Source organism: Scyliorhinus torazame, chromosome 2, assembly GCF_047496885.1.
Source record: "Scyliorhinus torazame isolate Kashiwa2021f chromosome 2, sScyTor2.1, whole genome shotgun sequence".
Classification (NCBI taxonomy): Eukaryota; Metazoa; Chordata; class Chondrichthyes; order Carcharhiniformes; family Scyliorhinidae; genus Scyliorhinus; species Scyliorhinus torazame.
This window is the reverse complement of record NC_092708.1, coordinates 177945786-177960786: the sequence shown is the minus strand read 5'-3', so window position 1 is coordinate 177960786 and position 15001 is coordinate 177945786. Positions and strand designations below refer to the sequence as shown.

Sequence of the window (15001 nt, the reverse complement as noted above, 5' to 3'; positions counted from 1 at the left end):
TATTGGTGGGGGTGGTGACTGTTGGAACAGGACAGTGAGTTAGTGGGGTTGGGGTAATAGACCAGAATTCCAAAAGAGGGGCAGAAAACACAGAAAAGTTTTTTTTTCAAAGAGCTGAATGATTATTGGGAAAGCTGAGACAGGACTATTAGTTCCAGAATCTTATGGAGCAAGCTAAGTAGCAGATTTGGAATGATGGGTGAAAAGGAACAATGATCTCACCATGCCCAGAATATTTAAATGCTACTCTCTTCATTAAAAGTGTTTAATTATTATTTAAGGACTGTATATCTATCATTATTCATACCTGTCTCATTTCTCCATACTGTTCTTGGCAATGTCATTTCATAGGCAGCTTTCTCTCTCCTTCCTGGTTAAAGATGAATATGAAGTAATTATTTTATATCCCTGTTGTTTATCTGTCCCTGAATTCCAGATACCCACCATTTTTCAGTGGTAGACTGCACTCTTTCATTTTTAGTTTGCTGCACATATTGTTGAGAAAATGTTAATCGGTACTTGAACGTTCACAGCAAGCTTACATGCAGTGTCCCATCTCCTATTTTTTTTAAATCTTGTTTGATTGTAATTATAATTTGTCCATTTTTCTGCTGCCAGATTGTTGATATATATATTGAAACTTTTGCACTGTTCCTTAATTTCCTTTTTATAAACTTGGAACTCTGTTGCCCTTCCAGCTTTTATAGCCTCCAGAAATAACTTTCATTGGAGCCTTATCAATAATTCCTTCCCTGCTGCTGATTTTCCAACCATGTTTATGTTCTCATTAACCTTTATCTCCCATGGTATTACTCATGATAAGTTAGAGAACTCATGTTTTATAGCAACAGGAAGATTGTACCAATATACCACAATGCCTACTACTGTTAAGGTAAAACTATAATTACACAGGTTTAATTGTTGTAAACTGGTTATTCCTGTGCTCATCTAGAGACCAATTCCCTCTGTATATATTGTGAAGATATAAGTTAATTCCTTTTCTTGTTCAGAAAATGTAGCAGGGAATGACATTTATTTTGCTTTACTTTTGTTGAAGATTATCTTACATTCGTAATGAGGTGTGACATCTGAAATAGCAAGGATTCAGACTTCTATACAAAACACCAGGTCTACTGCGAGCTTGCTCTGTATGTTAGAAGATGTTTTTTTTTCTCCTTCAGTTGAATAACTCCTAATGCATTTTTTATTTTTGTAAAGGTGTCACTCATTTTCCAGGCTTAAATTGTGGAATAATGTGATTAATTTCATGGATATTGTAAATACGAACACACAAATTAAGAGCAGGGTAGACCACTGGGCTCCTCAAGTCTGCCCCGTCATTTATTAAGATCATGACTGATCTGACTGTAACCTCAACTCCACATTCCTGCCTACCCCCGATAATCTTTCACCCCCTTATCAACAATCTACTTCTCCTTTCAAAAGATCAAAGACTCTACTTCCACCGTTCCAAAGACTCACGACCCTCTGAGGGAATACATTTCTCCTCATCTCTGTCGATCGGTTATTTTTAAACAGTGACCACCCTCTCTCTCCCCACCCCTCTCTCCCCCCCCCCCCCACCTCCTCCCCCCCCCCCCCTATCTAGATTCTCCCACAAGATCCTCTCTACATCCACCCTGTCAATACCCCTCAGGATCTTGTATGTTTCAATTACGTTGCCTCTTACTCTTCTAAACTCCAGCAGATACAAGACTAGCCTGTCCAACCTTTCCTCAAAAGACAAATCACCCATTACAGGTATTGGTATTGCTTCTCTGAACTGCTTCCAATGCATTTACATCCTTCCTTAAATAAGGAGACCAATACTGCACACAATACTCCAGATATGGTCTCACCAATTGTTATAACCTGCCACAGACCTCCGGGCTTGAAGCAATCAATCTCCCCGTGAGTCTTGCCGAATACGAGCTCCCCCGCGGGGAGCCCGAAATCATTCATGATTGAGACCTATATAAAGTCGGCCAGGTATAGAGCCGACAGAGAAAATCCAGCTGGGATCTGATGTATATTATGAATGTAATTATATAATTACTTTGTAATAAACCAAGTTCTCTTTTTACCAACTCGGTTCAAACTCATTTGTGGCCTACAAAACCATGCCCTGTACAACTGAAGCATAAACTCCCTACTTTTGTATTCAATTCCCCTTGAAATAAATTATAACATTCTATTAGCTTTCCTAATTCCTTGTAGTAGCTGCATACCAGCCTTTTGCAGGTCATGCACTAGGTCACTCAGATCCCTCTACATCTCAGAGCTCTACAATCTCTCACCATTTAGATAATAAGCTTTTTTAGTTTTCCTGCCAAGATGGATAATTTCACACTTTCCTACATTATACTCTATTTGCCAACTCTTTGCTCACTTAACATATCTATACCCTTTGTAACCTCCTGATGGCCTCTTCATAATTTACTTTCCTACCTATGTTTGTGTCATGAGCAAATTTAGCAACCATGCTTTCAGTCTCTTCATTCAAGTAATTTATATAAATTATAAAAAGTTAAGGCCCCAGCACTGACCGCAGTGACACACAACTTGTTACATACTGCCAATCAGAAAATTACCAATTTATATGCCCCCTTGTTCCTTGTTGGCTAGCCAATCTTCTACCCATGCCAATATGTTACCACCTACATCATGAGCTTTTATTTTTCACAATAAATGATATGGCACCTTATCAAATGCCTTCTGGATACTGAAACATTAATTACGAGCAAAAATTGCTTCGAACATAAGAACATAAGAATTAGGAACAGGAGTAGGCCATCTGGCCCCTCGAGCCTGCTCCGCCATTTAATGAGATCATGGCTGATCTTTGTGGACTCAGCTCCACTCTCCGGCCCGTACACCATATCCCCAAATCCCTTTATTCTTTACAAAGGCATCTATCTTTTTCTTAAAAATGTTTCAAGAAGGAGCCTCAACTGCTCACTGGGCAAGGAATTCCAGAGATTCACAACCCTTTGGGTGAAGAAGTTCCTCCTACACTCAGTCCTAAATTTACCTCCCCTTATTTTGAGGCTGCCCCCTAGTTCTGCTTTCCCCGACCAGTGGAAACAACCTGCCCGCATCTATCCTATCTATTCCCTTCATAATTTTATATGTCTCAATAAGATCCCCGCGCATCCTTCTAAACTCCAACGAGTACAGTCCCAGTCTACTCAACCTCTCGTCATAATCTAATCCCCTCAACTCTGGGATCAACCTAGTGAATCGCCTCTGCACTCCCCCCAGTGTCAATATGTCCTTTCTCAGGTAAGGAGACCAAAACTGAACACAATACTCCAGATGCGGCCTCACCAACACCCTATACAATTGCAGCATAACCTCACTAGTCTTGAACTCCATCCCTCTCGCAATGAAAGACAAAACTCGATTAGCCTTCTTAATCACCTGTTGCACCTGCACACCAACTTTTTGCGACTCGTGCACCAGCACACCCAGGTCCCTCTGCACAGCAGCATGTTTTAACATCTTACCGTTTAAATAATAATCCATTCTGCTGTTATTCCTCTAAAAATGGATAGCCTCACACTTGGCAACATTGAATTCCATCTGCCAGACCCTAGCCCATTCACCTAACCTATCCAAATCCTTCTGCAGACTTCCGGTATCCTCTGAACTTACAGGTTGCCAACCAGAGAAACACCCATTTAGCCCCACTCTCTGCTTTCTGTTAGTTAACCAATCCTCTACCCATGCTACCACTTTACCCTCAATGCCATGCATCTTTAGTTTATGCAGCAACCTTTTGTGTGGCCCCTTGTCAAAAGCTTTCTGGAAATCCAGATATACCACATCCATTGGCTCCCCGTTATCTACTGCACTGGTAACGTCCTCAAAAAATTCTACCAAATTAGTCAGACACGACCTACCCTTTGTGAACCCATGCTGCTTCTGCCCAATGAGACAATTTCCCTCCAGGTGCCCCGCTATTTCCTCCTTAATGATAGATTCCAGCATTTTCCCTACAACCGAAGTTAAGCTTACCGGCCTATAATTACCCGCTTTCTGCCAACCTCCTTTTTTAAACAGTGGTGTCACGTTTGCTACTTTCCAATCCTCTGGGACCACCCCAGAGTCTAGTGAATTTTGATAAATTAACACTAGTGCGTTTACAATTTCCCTAGCCATCTCCTTTAACACTCTGGGATTCATCCCATCAGGGCCAGGAGACTTGTCTACCTTTAGCCCCAGTAGCTGGCCCAATACTGCCTCCTTAGTGATTACAATCATCTCAATGTCCTCACCTATCATATATTTATTTCCATCAGTCACTGGCATGTTATTTGTGTCTTCCACTGTGAAGACTGACCCAAAAAACCTGTTTTTAACAACTTGTTCAGTTTAATCCTCATACCCTTTCTCAAACCACAGGATGCAGAGGAAAATAGTAGAAAACATATTCTAGGCTATGAATTACGATATATTGGGGGTTCAACGTGGGTTAGTAAATAAACTAAATTTGCCACAGTCCCAGATGACCATAGGCTGCTTTCCCCTTTGAGGGGGAGAGCTGACTGGTGGTGACTTAACCTGTGGATCACCGAATCTCAGGCGAGGGTCAAGGTTGAGAAGGCGGGGCCTTCATGAATAACCCCAACCAGTACGGGAATTGAACCCGCGCTGCTGGCCTTGCTCTGCATCACGAACCAGCTGTCCAGCCAACCGAACTAAACTGAGGCTGCTCATAGGAGAAGGGCTCATGGGATTTTGGAAATTTGGTGCAGTGAGGTAATTCGGTGAAGAGTGGGAGAAGGTGCTTTTTCCCTACTGTTTTGTTCTCTCTCTTTCTTCGGGCCTAATTTCGGGAGCCGTTCGGAGGAGGAGGAGCAGTCTCTGTGAGTATAAAAACCTAACGGTAACTTCCTGTAGCTTTGATCTGATTGGTTGATAGCAAATCTGCCCCAAATTAAAAAAAAAACACAGCTAAACTCGTAAACTTAAATTAAACTAATTAATTAATTAGTGATGGCTGGTCAGGTGATGTGCTTGAGCTGCTTGATGTGGGAGCTGGCAGATCCCATTACGAGCTGCAGCGACCACATCTGCAGTAAGTGTTGGCTGCTTGAAGAGCTCCGGCTCAGAGTTGATGAGCTGGAGTCTGAGCTTCAAACACTGAGGCACATCCGGGAGGGGGAGACTTACCTGGACACTGTGTTTCAGGAGGCAGTCACACCTGTCAGAGTAAGTAGTTTAAATCCTGCCAGGGACAGCAGGGTGTGACTGCAAGTCAGGCAGGTAAAGGGAACCAGCAGTCAGGAACTCAGGAGCCTCAGCCCTTGACCCTGTCCAACAGGTATGAGGCACTTGCTCCCTGTGTGGATGGCGAACAGGGCTGCAGGAAGGATGAGTCAGCTGACCAAGGCACCATGGTTCAGCAGGCCATTCAAGGGGAGGGAGTAAATAGGCAAGTTGTAGTTGTAGGGGATTCTATTATCAGGGGGATAGATAGTATCCTTTGTGAGCAGGATAAAGAGTCCCGCATGGTATGTTGCCTGCCCGGTGCTAGGGTGCGGGACATCTCTGACCGGCTTGAAAATATACTGGAGAGGGAGGGGGAGGATCCAGTTTTTGTGGTCCATGTCGGTACCAACAACATAGGCAAGTCTAGGAAAGAGGACCTGTTTAGAGATTATAAAGAGCTAGGATTCAAATTAAAAAACAGGTCCTCAAGGGTCATAATCTGCGGATTACTGCCCGAGCCACATGCAAATTTGCATAGGGAGGCAAGAATAAGGGAAGTTAACACGTGGCTGAAAGAGTGGTGTGGGAAAGAGGGGTTCCTTTTCATGGGACACTGGCATCAGTTTTGGGACAGGGGGGACCTATACCGTTGGGATGGTCTCCACCTGAACCGAGCTGGGACCAATGTTCTGGCGAAAAGAGTAAATAGGGTGGTCAACAGGACTTTAAACTAAAGATTGGTGGGGAAGGGAAAGTCGGAACCAAGAGGTGAAGTAATCAGTAAGAAGCGTAACTGCTTAGGAATACAAAAAAGCACAAAAAGACAAAACTCAGGAGAGGTTACGATAGTCCCCATCCCACAAAATATGACACAGTGTATGGAAAGGCTCAGTAAACCAAGGTCCACCACACTAAGAAAACAAAAAGGGATGGTCAATAGAGAATTAAAGGTGCTATATTTAAATGCGCGCAGTGTACGGAACAAGGTAGATGAGCTTGTGGCCCACATTGTGACTGGCAGGTATGATGTGGTAGGCATCACAGAGACGTGGTTGCAGGGGGTTCAGGACTGGCATTTAAACATCCAGGGATTCACAACCTATCGAAAAGACAGAGAGGTGGGCAGAGGGGGCGGGGTTGCCTTGTTAATTAGGAATGAAATTAAATCAATAGCACGAAACGACATAGGGTCAGATGATGTGGAGTCTGTGTGGGTAGAGTTGAGGAACCACAAAGGCAAAAAAACCATAATGGGAGTTATGTACAGGCCTCCTAACAGTGGTCAGGAACAGGGGCACAAAATAGAAAGTGCATGTCAGAAAGGCAAGGTCACAGTGATCATGGGGGACTTCAATATGCAGGTGGACTGGGTAAATAATGCTGCCAGTGGACCCAAGGAAAGGGAATTCATTGAATGTTTACAGGAGGGTGTTTTGGAACAGCTTGTGATGGAGTCCACGAGGGAACAGGCCATTCTGGACTTAGTGTTATGTAATGAGCCAGACTTGATTAAAGATCTTAAAGTAAGGGAGCACTTAGGAGGCAGTGATCATAATATGGTAGAATTCAATCTCCAATTTGAAAGAAAGAAGGTCGAATCAGATGTAAAGGTGTTACAGTTAAATAAAGGTAACTACAGGGGCATGAGGGAGGAACTGACGAAAATCGACTGGGAGCAGAGCCTAGTGGGAAAGACAGTAGAACAGCAATGGCAGGAGTTTCTGGGAGTAATTGAGGACACAGTACAGAGGTTCATCCCAAAGAAAAGAAAGGTTATCAGAGGGGGGATTAGGCAGCCATGGCTGACAAAGGAAGTTAGGGAATGCATCAAAGCAAAAGAGAAAGCCTATAATGTGGCAAAGAGTAGTGGGAAGTCAGAAGATTGGGAAGGCTACAAAAACAGAGGATAACAAAGAGAGAAATAAGGGGCGTCATTCTCCGACCCCCCGCCGGGTCGGAGAATGGCCGTTGGCCGCCGTGAATCCCGCCCCCGCCCCGCCGAAGTCTCCGCTCCCGGAGATTGGGCGGGGGCGGGAATCCGGCCGCGCCGGTTGGCGGGACCCCCCGCTGGATTCTCCGGCCCGGATGGGCCGAAGTCCCGCCCAGGAATTGCCTGTCCCGCCGACGTAAATCAAACCTGGTATTTACCGGCGGGACCAGGCGGCGTGGGCGGGCTCCGGGGTCCTGGGGGGGGGGGGGCGCGGGGCGATCTGACCCCGGGGGGTGCCCCCACGGTGGCCTGGCCCGCGATCGGGGCCCACCGATCTGCGGGCGGGCCTGTGCCGTGGGGGCACTCTTTCCCTTCCGCCTCCGCTACGGCCTCCACCATGGCGGAGGCAGAAGAGACTCTCCCGACTGCGCATGCGCGGGAAACTGACAGCGGCCGCTGACGCTCCCGCGCATGCGCTGGGAAACTGACAGCGGCCGCTGACGCTCCCGCGCATGCGCCGCATTTCCGCGCCAGCTGGCGGGGCAACAAACGCCATTTCCGCCAGCTGGCGGGGCGGAAATCCCTCCGGCGTCGGCCTAGCCCCTCAATGTTGGGGCTAGGCCGCCAAAGATGCGGAGACTTCCGCACCTTTTTGCCAGCGCGATGCCCGTCTGATTGGCGCCGGCTTTGACGCCAGTCGGCGGGCATCCCGCCGTTGGGGGAGAATTTCGCCCAAGGAAAGAGAGGATCAAATATGAAGGTAGGCTAGCCAGTAACATTAGGAATGATAGTTAAAGTTTCTTTAAATACATTAAAAACAAATGGGAGGCAAAAGTAGACATTGGGCCGCTCCAAAATGACGCTGGTAATCTAGTGATGGGAGACAAGGAAATAGCTGAGGAACTAAATAAGTCCTTTGTGTCACAGTAGAAGACATGAGTAATATCCCAACAATTCCGGATAGTCAGGGGGCAGAGTTGAATATGGTAGCCATCACAAAGGAGAAAGTGCTAGAGAAACTAAGAGGTCTAAAAATTGATAAATCTCCGGGCCCAGATGGGCTACATCCTAGAGTTCTAAAGGAGATAGTTGAAGGAATAGTGGAGGCGTTAGTTATAAACAAAGAACAAAGGACAAAGAAATGTACAGCACAGGAACAGGCCCTTCGGCCCTCCAAGCCCGTGCCGACCATGCTGCCCGACTAAACTACAATCTTCTACACTTCCTGGGGCCGTATCCTTCTATTCCCATCCTATTCATATATTTGTCAAGATGCCCCTTAAATGTCCCTATCGTCCCTGCTTCCACTACTTCCTCCGGTAGCGAGTTCCAGGTACCCACTACCCTCTGCATAAAAAACTTGCCTCGTACATCTACTCTCAACCTTGCCCCTCTCACCTTAAACCTATGCCCCCTAGTAATTGACCCCTCTACCCTGGGGAAAAGCCTCTGACTATCCACTCTGTCTATGCCCCTCATAATTTTGTATACCTCTATCAGGTCTCCCCTCAACCTCCTTCGTTCCAGTGAGAACAAACCGAGTTTATTCAACCGCTCCTCATAGCTAATGCCCTCCATACCAGGCAACATTCTGGTAAATCTCTTCTGCACCCTCTCTAAAGCCTCCACATCCTTCTGGTAGTGTGGCGACCAGAATTGAACACTATACTCCAAGTGTGGCCTAACTAAGGTTCTATACAGCTGCAACATGACTTGCCAATTCTTATACTCAATGCCCCGGCCAATGAAGGCAAGCATGCCGTATGCCTTCTTGACTACCTTCTCCACCTGTGTTGCCCCTTTCAATGACCTGTGGACCTGTACTCCTAGATCTCTTTGACTTTCAATACTCTTGAGGGTTCTACCATTCACTGTATATTCCCTACCTGCATTAGACCTTCCAAAATGCATTACCTCACATTTGTCCGGATTAAACTCCATCTGCCATCTCTCCGCCCAAGTCTCCAGACAATCTAAATCCTGCTGTATCCTCCGACAGTCCTCATCGCTATCCGCAATTCCACCAACCTTTGTGTCGTCTGGTGGAATTGCGGATAGCGATGAGGACTGTCGGAGGATACAGATCTTTCAAAAGTCACTGGAGTCAGGGAAAGTCCAAGAGGATTGGAAAATCGCTGTTGTAACCCCTCTGTTCAAGAAGGGAACAAGGAAAAAGATGGAAAATTATAGGCCAATTAGCCTAACCTCAGTTGTTGGCAAGATTCTAGAATCCATTGTTAAGGATGAGATTTCTAAATTCTTGGAAGAGCAGGGTCGGATTAGGACAAGTCAGCATGGATTTAGTAAGGGGAGGTCGTGCCTGATAAACCTGTTAGAGTTCTTTGAAGAGATAACAAATAGGTTAGACCAAGGAGAGCCAATGGATGTTATCTATCTTGACTTCCAAAAGGCCTTTGATAAGGTGCCTCACGGGAGACTGCTGAGTAAAATAAGGGCCCATGGTATTCGAGGCACGGTACTAACATGGATTGACGATTGGCTGCCAGGCAGAAGGCAGAGAGTTGGGATAAAAGGTTCTTTTTCGGAATGGCAACCGGTGACGAGTGGTGTCCCGCAGGGTTCAGTGTTGGGGCCACAGCTGTTCTCTTTATATATTAACGATCTAGATGACGGGACTGGGGGCATTCTGGCTAAGTTTGCCGATGATACAAAGATAGGTGTGAGGGGCAGGTAGTATGGAGGAGCTGGGGAGGCTGCAGAAAGATTTAGACAGTTTAGGAGAGTGGTCCAAGAAATTATTGATGAAATCCAACGTGGGCAAGTGCGAGGTCTTGCACTTTGGAAAAAAGAATAGAGGCGTGGACTATTTTCTAAACGGTGACAAAATTCATAATGCTGAAGTGCAAAGGGACTTGGGAGTCCTAGTCCAGGATTCTCTAAAGGTAAACTTGCTGGTTGAGTCCGTAATTAAGAAAGCAAATGCAATGTTATCATTCATCTCAAGAGGCTTGGAATATAAAAGCAGGGATGTACCTCTGAAGCTTTATAAAGCATTAGTTAGGCCCCATTTAGAATACTGTGAGCAATTTTGGGCCCCACACCTCAGGAAGGACATACTGGCACTGGAGCGGATCCAGCGGAGATTCACATGGATGATCCCAGGAATGGTAGGCCTAACATACGATGAACGCCTGAGGATCCTGGGATTATATTCATTGGAGTTTAGGAGGTTGAGGGGAGATCTAATAGAAACTTACAAGATAATGAATGGCTTAGATAGGGTGGACGTAGGGAAGTTGTTTCCATTAGCAGGGGAGACTAGGACCCAGGGGCACAGCCTTAGAATAAAAGGGAGTCACTTTAGAACAGAGATGAGGAGAAATTTCTTCAGCCAGAGAGTGGTGGGTCTGTGGAATTCATTGCCACAGAGGGCGGTGAAGGCCGGGACGTTGAGTGTCTTTAAGACAGAAGTTGATAAATTCTTGATTTGTCGAGGAATTAAGGGCTATGGAGAGAGAGCGGGTAAATGGAGTTGAAATCAGCCATGATTGAATGGTGGAGTGGACTCGATGGGCCGAATGGCCTTACTTCCGCTCCTATGCCTTATGGATGTACAAGCACTCGGGAGAGTAAACACAGCTGGATAAAGCTGCAAGAGATTTGGTTTTGGAAGAGATTGGCTGGTCACGAAAACTTAGAAGAGGTCAGAAGTGGGAGAGAAATGTTGAGGCATAGTATCATTAGGGAGAGCTGTTCTGGGGTCTCTAGTCATGGCTGCTTTTTGGTAGCAGAGTACTGGAGTACGGAGTGAGGATTAATGGATGTGGTGTTATGAGGAAAGCTGATAAAGCTAAGGTGATTTGGGTTGTCTCAGAAGATGGGACAGGCGATAAAGCATTGAGTACAGCAAGAATCATTTTGAGGGAGAAGGGATACTGGAAAAATGCTGTATGTTTACAGTAGTGTGGTTTGGTTGTCACAGAGTGGGGGGTCTTAGTGATGAAACACATGAAGGGTCTATTCCTGACATAGATGGAGCAGCAGCAACCGTGAAATCTTTAAGGGATTTCCTGAAGTGAAAGGAAATTAATGTTAGTGTAAATAAATACTCCTGAGGGGCTGGTTTAGCACAGGGCTAAATAGCTGGCTTTTGAAGCAGACCAAGGCAGGCCAGCAGCATGGATCAATTCCCGTACCAGCCTCCCCGAACAGGCGCCGGAATGTGGTGACTAGGGACTTTTCACACTAACTTCATTTGAAGCCTACTTGTGACAATAAGCAATTTTATTTCATTTCATTTCAAATAGTGCAAGTATCTCCACTGGTTTTTTTTTAGATAAATTTAGAGTACCCAATTCATTTTTTCCAATTAAGGGGCAATTTAGCCTGGCCAATCCACCTACCCTACATATCTTTGGGTTGTGGGGCGGAACCCATGCAAACACTGGGAGAATATGCAAACTCCACACAGACAGTGACCCAGAGCCAGGATCAAACGTGGGACCTCAGCGTGAGGCAGCAGTGCTAACCACTGCGCCACTTTGCTGCCCTTAGTTTCTTCACTGTTGAGGAAACCTTTCAACAAAACCCTTTAACAAAGCTACTTCTGCCTGCCATCTTCAAAGAGGTTTGGTTGAGGTAACTAAAACTTAGTGCCCCCTAGGATTCGAGTATAAAATCTAAGGTGTAAATAAAATTAATTAGCCAGTTGAATCTGGCGGAAAAGTCCACAGACTGGTACAACAGCTGCGCACACAAGACTCTTCTCACAGATCACAGTGTCATGATATGCAGACATGCGGATAATGATATACAGACAGGCAGCTAATGAACACGAGAACAGGACATGACCAATGAGCAGGCAGGACACTCAGGGGTGGTATCTCACTATAAAAGGCACAAGGCACTCACACTCCGCCTCTTTCCACTGATGAACATCTACAGAGTCAGGGTGCATGTACAGTATCACACCTCCAGCACGTGGCTAAGAGCTAGTTTGGTTCAATCAGACAGAGTAATCACACTTAGGTTAGCAGAGAGTCGAACTCATAGAGAACTGTGCTACTGGTTCAATAAATCAGATTGAACTAACTTCAAGGTCTGGAGTATCTTTTGGTTAAAGCTGCATCCAGTTGCAGCCTGTGTTATCCCAGAGTACATAACACAACATACTACCAGGAGACTGCTTAATCTAGGTGGTTTACCTCAGTCCGTTCCGTGACGACCAGCGAATGTATCCCGGCATCATGATTCAGGCTCCTCACCAGCTCAGGACCTCCGGCAATCTCAGTGCCAACTGGCAGACTTTCAAGCAAACGTTTCTGCTGGACATCGAAGCTTCAGACCTCGTGGGTGCATCTGATGCAAGGAAGATCGCGCTTCTCCTCTCAACAGCGGGTGATCAAGCCATCAAACTCTTCCAACTCTTTTCACTTCACCGAAGGCAAGGCAAGACAAAGTTTCAGACCATCCTGGACAAGTTTGACAGCCACTGAAGTGGACACCAATGAAATCTTTGAGCGCTACACATTCAAACAGCGTCTACAAGGTAAAGATGAATCTTTCAACTCCTTCTTAAATAACTTCCGCCTGCTAGCGCTGTCCTGCAACTTTGGTGACATTGCTGACTCCATGATCAGAGACCAAATCGTTTTTGGAGTTCACTCTGATCCTCTGAGAGAGCATCTACTGAAAATCAAGCATATGACCCTGCCAGTCGCGATTGAAACATGCACAGTGCATGAGCACGCCAAAAATCGCTATGCCCAATACAAATCGGCTGAAAATGAGAAACTTGCCTCCCACGAGGCAGAGAGTGTGTAGGCCATCTTCCGGATGCAGTGCCTCAGCATTGATGAAAGCGGCCATTTCGCGCGCTTTTCCCGGGGTCCCATGCATGCGCGATGCGAACGGGATAACAAAGCGGCCGACACCTGCAATGCGCATGTGCGACGACGCGAGGAGCAAGAGGCAGGCGATGTTTAAACTGCGGGAAGCCTGGACACTATGCAGCCTTGTGCAGGTCTGCACCACCAGTCGGGCCAGCGCTCCCAATTCCGACGACAGCGCGTTCAGAGTGTGCAACAATGATTACAGGATTCTGATCCTGGCAGCACAACAGATCCAGAGGAAGAATGCCTGGACTCCGCCTACTGTGTGGGCATCATTACCAAATGTGAATATGCCACATCCAACTCATCACAAATTCAATCCATCCTCGCTGTGGATTCTGCGGACGAATGGCGTGCGGTGATGCAGGTCAACCACTGCTCCATCCAGTTTAAGCTGGACACAGGTTCTGCCAACCTCCTCTCACAGGCAGATTTCAAACGCATAGAGAAGCCCCCCAAGGTCCTTCCAGCAGCCTGCAGGCTCCTGAACGACAAAGGAAATGCCATCACGGCACTGGGATCCTGCCATCTACTCGTCTCCAACCGGAACACCCATGCACGGTTACGTTTTGAAATTGTCAAGCCAAACAGGGCATCCCTACTTGGCGCGCTTGCCTGCAAGCAGCTGAACATCGTGCAGCAGGTTTACACAACAACATCCTCCAATGTGGATCTTCAGGCCGGCATTGACGACATCCTTGCTCAATATCCGGATGTGTTCGACGGGATGGGCATGATGCCATATCGATATAAGATTCTGCTATGACCTGGTGCCAAGCCAGTGGTCCATGCACCACGCTGGGTCCCGGCTCCGCTGAGGGAGCGCCTGAACGCACAGCTCAAGGATCTTCAGCAACAGGGCATCATTTCCAAGGTAACCGAACCGACTGACTGGGTCAGCTCGATGGTATGTGTTAGAAAGCTTTCGGGAGACCTGCGCATCTGCATTGATCCCAAGGATCTCAATAAGAATATAATGCGTGAACACTACCCCATCCCGAAGCAGGAGGAACTCACCAGTGAGATGGCACACGCACGTTTTTTCACCAAGTTAGATGCGTCACATGGATTTTGGCAAATCCAGCTGGATGAGTCCAGCAGAAGGCTCTGCACCTTCAACACACCGTTTGGCAGAAACTGCTATAATCGCATGCCGTTTGGCATTGTCTCGGCATCGGAGATCTTCCATCGCATCATGGAGCAGATGATGGAGGGCATTGAAGAGGTTCGTGTGTACATGGACGACATCATCATATGGTCCACGACCCCTGAAGAGCATGTATCCCGTCTCCAGCAGGTATTCCGCCGTGTCCATGCCAATGGCCTGAAGCTGAACAGGTCCAAATGTTGCTTTGGCATGTCGACACTCAAGTTCCTGGGTGACCAGATCTCTCAGCAGGGCGTGCGTCCGGACACAGACAAGGTCAAGGCCATCAAAGCCATGAAGATCCATGAAGACAAGAAGGTGGTGTTGCGCTTCCTGGGCATGGTCAATTTTCGGGGCAAGTTCATCCCAAACCTGACCTCACACACCACGGCCCTACGACACCTGGTGAAAACATCCACTGCCTTTGAGTGGAAGGCAGCACATCAGGCAGAGTGGTTGGAGCTGAAAGCCAAGCTCACCACTGCACCCGTCTTGGCATTTTTCGACCCAGACAATGAGACGAAGATCTCAACAGATGCGAGCCAGGATAGCATCGGTGCGGTGCTGCTTCAACGTGATGACACTTCATCCTGGGCACCGGTAGCCTATGCATCGAGGGCCATGACGCCCACCAAAACACGGTATGCGCAAATAGAGAAGGAATGCCTGGGTCTTCTCACTGGCATTCTCAAGTTTCACGACTATGTCCACAGCCTGCCGACATTCACTGTCGAGACGGATCATAGGCCTCTGGTCCACATTATCCACAAGGACCTGAACGACATGACGCCTCGGTTGCAGCGCATTCTCCTCAAAATCAGAAGGTACGACTTTGACTTAGTGTACACGCCTGCAAGG

The 15001-nt window shown here is 46.9% G+C and overlaps 1 protein-coding gene across 2 annotated transcripts in view; it reads left to right on the top strand.

Moving 5' to 3' along the window:
* vps8 (VPS8 subunit of CORVET complex) overlaps nucleotides 1-15001 on the top strand; it is a 1010867-nt gene that overhangs the window by 869887 nt on the left and 125979 nt on the right. The window lies entirely within an intron of this gene.